We start from the raw sequence: 4,627 nt of genomic DNA on the forward strand, positions 1-4,627 counted from the left end.
ACGAATAGTTTTGAAATCCTGAGATAAGGTGTAATGAACGGGAGTTTGATTAAAAACTGAGGGAGTATGAGTCTGAGTATGAGTATGAGGGCGTGTGAGTCTGAGGGAGTATGCGTCATGATTAATGAATTTTGTATTGAAATAATTCAAGTTTGACTTTATTTCTTTGGAAACAAACACAGCAGTTCGAAGTAAAATTATGTCTTCGAAACGAAGTATTTTGGAATCTACTAAGTAATGCAACGTGTGATCTTCAGTTCTTAAACACTAAATGGCACGAATCGCCCTTTTTTTTTTACAAAGAGGAATGTAGTAGTATTCGGTTTTGTCGTGGTGCACCGAACTAACAAACAATACTGGAGTCGAGATTCTATAAGCAAATAGTACAGGAATGTTTTAAGCCAGACAGGTAAAAGAATTCTATATTTGTTGATGATACCGAAGGACCTTGAGAGGCTATTTTAAGTTCGCTACGTGGGCATTGGAATGCACGTGGCGCCAGTTTTTGCGGGCGCCAGGCGACGCGCTTTAGACGGAGCGGCGAGCGCCGCTGTTCCGTCGGCTAGCCAGAGAGACCCATTCTTGGGGACAAAACAGGTTGTTGACCCTACGGTGGTGGCGGGACGTGCTCTTCTGGGAACAGGGGGACGGAAAGGACGCAAGGGAGAAGATGAGGTTGTAGAGACAAGGTCCGATGTCATTCATCACACCCGACCGCAATGTCTCCACCAGACGAGCGAGTAACAACGAAGAGTGTACGAAGAGATCAGCTCGCGAGGGTCAGGGGCGCCGCACCGCCATACCAATACGCAGCCGTCGACAGATGCTCTACGAGGAGCGTACAACCTCAGACAGCCGCCATATCTGCACTTTGACCAAGTGGGGATGCAATTACCGTGGAGCGTGGTTGACAGGGGTGGGGTCTGCTGGCTTTGCGCCCCCCCCCCCCCCCCCCCCCCCCCTCCTCTTTCCGTTGACTCGAACGTGGGAAGCGCACGTGCGTGTAGGCGCAGAGACGCGCCCCGGGCGTAGAACAGGAATTTTGTTCTTCTATTTTTCTTTTACCTTGAGAAAGGGTTGAAAACACGTAGTAACCAACAATTTTGGTTGTTCATTCTGATTGAATGCTGGTTGGAATGTAGCCTGGACACAGAGGCCAGCAGTGCCAGCACGCTACGCTTCCACGCGGTTGCGCTTTCTGTTTGTGGTTGTTTGTTCCTTTACGCTCACGTGTGCGTGCGCACAGTGTAGAACGCCCGCACTGGAGAGGAGGCGCGGGACTAAAGAGAAAAAAAAATTACGCTAGCCTAGGGGGCTTAACAGTGGCGCGTTTCATTTTTATTGCACCTTTTTTTTTCTACAGCGGCGCGCGGCAGCGGCGGGCTGCTGTGCGCGTAGCTCCGCTTCTTTTTCGTTCGTTTGTGTACAGCGTGCGCCCAAGTGGAAGCATTTTTTTTTATCGTGCGCCTGCCTGCTGATTTAACTGCAGATTTACAATGCCGTTGCCTCGGAAGATGCCGGGGTCTCAAAAGAAGATCGACAACTTGTTCGTGCCGGCACAGAAGCGTTTATGCCTTGGAATTGAGGGTTCACAAGGTATATTGCGCCACATTTTTGTCGCCATTTTGTTTATTGATATGTTTCTAATGCCCCTTTGTATTTGTCATCGGGCTGGCAGCGGGAAACGATTCTCACGAAAGTCAGCCAGCTGACCGTGCGATAGGAGCAACAAGTATTAACGGTACGTCTTTGCAATATTTTGTTTATACCATGCTCTTCATGAGCAGTTCATGAACATTTAGCGCTTGATGCATTTTTTCAACTTCTCTTACTATTTCTTTGAAGGGATAATAAAAATAAAAGATCCATACAGTGGTCGGCTAAGAATTCCTTTTATCTCACTTATTGCAGAGAACCCAGCAGAGGTTGTACTAGATGGAGAGCCCTCCTTCACAACAGACTTGGACCGGACTACATCGAATTCCGGCGCCTGCGCTCCGGTGGAAACCGCAAGATGCGACGACTCGCCCCAGGATGTCCCATCACTGCCTCCCAAGGGCTACAAATTTCCAAGCAACCAAACCGGAAGGTCCTGTAAATATGCATGGTTCCAGAAATTCACATGGTTGTCGTACAACTATGAGCGCGACGTCGTCTTTTGCACTGTGTGCCTCATAGCCTTCAAAGAAAGAGGAGGAAACGTTGCAGGAGTGGAACCATGTTTTATTCGCGCTGGTTTCAATAACTGGAAAAAGGCTATCGAAAAGTTTCAGTGCCACGAGAAGAGCCAATTTCACTGCGTCTCCGCAAGTCGCCAACTGTCGAGAGAAAAAGGAATGCACGTAGTGCAGCTATTATCTCAACACAGCAGCAGACAGCAAGAGGAAGCCAGGCAGGCACTGCGCGCTATAGTAAGCTCAGTCCGCTACTTATGCCGCACAGGCCAAGCTTTGCAAGGGCAAACAAAGGATGACAGAAACCTTCTTGATCTGCTAGATGAACGATCACAAGACGTGCCTGCTTTGAAGAGATGGATGGAGCAGCGAGATAGATGGCTGAGCAGCGACATACAGAACGAGCTTATAGAAATTATGGCTCACAGCGTTCAGCGGGGCATCATAAGAGACGTCAGATGTATTCCCTTCGGTGGGATAATCGCTGACGGCACTACCGATGTAACAGGGAATGAGCAATTCACATTTTGTGTGCGGTGGGTAGATGGGATTACAATGGAAGTTCGTGAGGAATTTCTTGGCATGTACAATGCACCAGACAGTAGAGCTGAGACCTTGTATAGAGCCGTGAAGGACATGATTTTGCGTTTAGGTCTGGACTTCCATAACCTAAGGGGGCACTGTTTTGGTGGGGCCGCGAATATGGCAGGCAGATTTACCGGCGTGCAGAAAAGGATCACGGACTCTGAACCGCGGTCAATATTTGTACACTGCAGTAACCACTGTCTAGACTTGGCACTCCAGGAGGTCGCAAGGAACTGCGAGGTTGTCGGTGATGCTCTGAACATTGTAAAGGATGTTTCCCATGCAATACTCGAATCTAAAAACAGGAAGACTGTTTATTCGAACGTTGTCCTTCCTCCGGGTAATGATGCCAATGAGCAGGATTGTTCCAGGCCGAACACTTTGCTACCATTGTGTCCAACGAGGTGGACAGTAAGAGTGAAATCAATGGAAAGGTTTATCGAGAACTATGAAAGGGTGCAGGCGACATTGCAGGAACTGGTACAAGTTCAAAGCTCTCTCATTGGCACCAGCAAGACAGCACTGAAAGGTTATGAGAAAGTATTGGGGAAGTTAGAAACTTTATTGGGCATCAACCTTTCTATAGCCCTATTTGGCCCATGCGAGGAGCTAGCGAGGATGCTTCAACGCCCAGTTTATCGCGCTGCAGGAGCAAAAGAGGCAGCAGAGGCTCTTTGTGACAGCTTGTACAGGCTACGGTCTGACGCCGCATTTGGCGTCCTATGGCAGCGGACGCACTCAAGAGCAACACAGTTAGGGCTAAAGGACCCTCGAGTGCCCCGAGTCTCGCAGCCGCCGAGAAGGATTCAATTCACAGACAAGCCTCAGGAGCCTGCAGCGCTTGACTGCAAGTCATTACATAGAAAAGAGTTTTTTGCCCCTATCGATCGGATTACCAGCGAGATCCGAAGGCGATTCGAACAGCCTGGCATGGAGCAGCTGATTAGTCTGGAGCGCATTCTGACTGACGCTGCTGGAGGTCGAAACTTCGCGGCACACGACTTAAATGAGCTTTTAGGAGCACACGCTGCAGATTTTGACACCAGTAGACTTTCAGCGCAACTCGTGCTTCTCCCAACGCTCCTGCGTGACCAGGGCCCGGCCGCAAGCGAACGCATTTTGCAAATTCTACAGGGGAAGTCTGCAGACATGCGTGAAATGATGGATCAAGTTGTACGGTACCTGCAACTCGTGTTCTCTGTACCTGCGTCAGCTGCTTCAGGAGAGCGCTCTTTCAGTGCCCTGAGGCGAGTAAAAACATTTTTGCGCAATCGAATGACGCAGAGGAGGCTGACGCACCTTCTCCTGCTGCACGTGCACAAGAGGAGAGCTGCGGACCTGCAACTGGATGTCATTATGAAAGAGTTCGTGTCCAGAACGGCAGAACGAACAGCAAGTTTTGGCCTCCTTTGATATCCTCTCCTGCCCGACACCCCCTTGTCATACCAGCCACGAAGCTCATCAATGCGTGGGAATATTCTTGTACTTAGTGCCTAAGCTTTACCTTACTGTGGGAGCGAATGCAGAAACAAATAAAAGACTTTTTTCAGCTTTCGCACCCGTTCGTTTTTCGTTTCGAACGCGTCATTTGCTTAGTCTGCGCATGGTTTGGGAACTTCAGAAATTTCAAACCATTTTTAAAGTGCATGATAATGCAGAATAAGCAAGAATGCAAATATCTAAAATTTAATACTGTTGAAATTACTCATTAAATTATTAATAATATTAATTAATGATAACATTAACATTATCACTAATGAAATGTAACATAAATAAATAACAATAGAATATTATAATTATAAAATATTGACACAAAAATAAATACATAAGTAAATACGACATAGAAACACGACCAGGCTTGCCCCCAC

General features: G+C 47.8%; 1 long non-coding RNA gene across 1 annotated transcript; it reads left to right on the forward strand.

Annotated features, from left to right (window-relative positions):
- The first annotated feature begins 332 nt into the window (after nucleotides 1–332).
- Nucleotides 333–4,316, forward strand: LOC144108373 (uncharacterized). Its single transcript, XR_013309477.1, has 3 exons — nucleotides 333–1,596; nucleotides 1,679–1,741; nucleotides 1,912–4,316. It is a non-coding gene; the product is annotated as an uncharacterized LOC144108373 (long non-coding RNA).
- Nucleotides 4,317–4,627: the final 311 nt, after the last annotated feature.

This window comes from Amblyomma americanum, chromosome 1 (genome assembly GCF_052857255.1).
Source record: "Amblyomma americanum isolate KBUSLIRL-KWMA chromosome 1, ASM5285725v1, whole genome shotgun sequence".
NCBI lineage: Eukaryota > Metazoa > Arthropoda > Arachnida > Ixodida > Ixodidae > Amblyomma > Amblyomma americanum.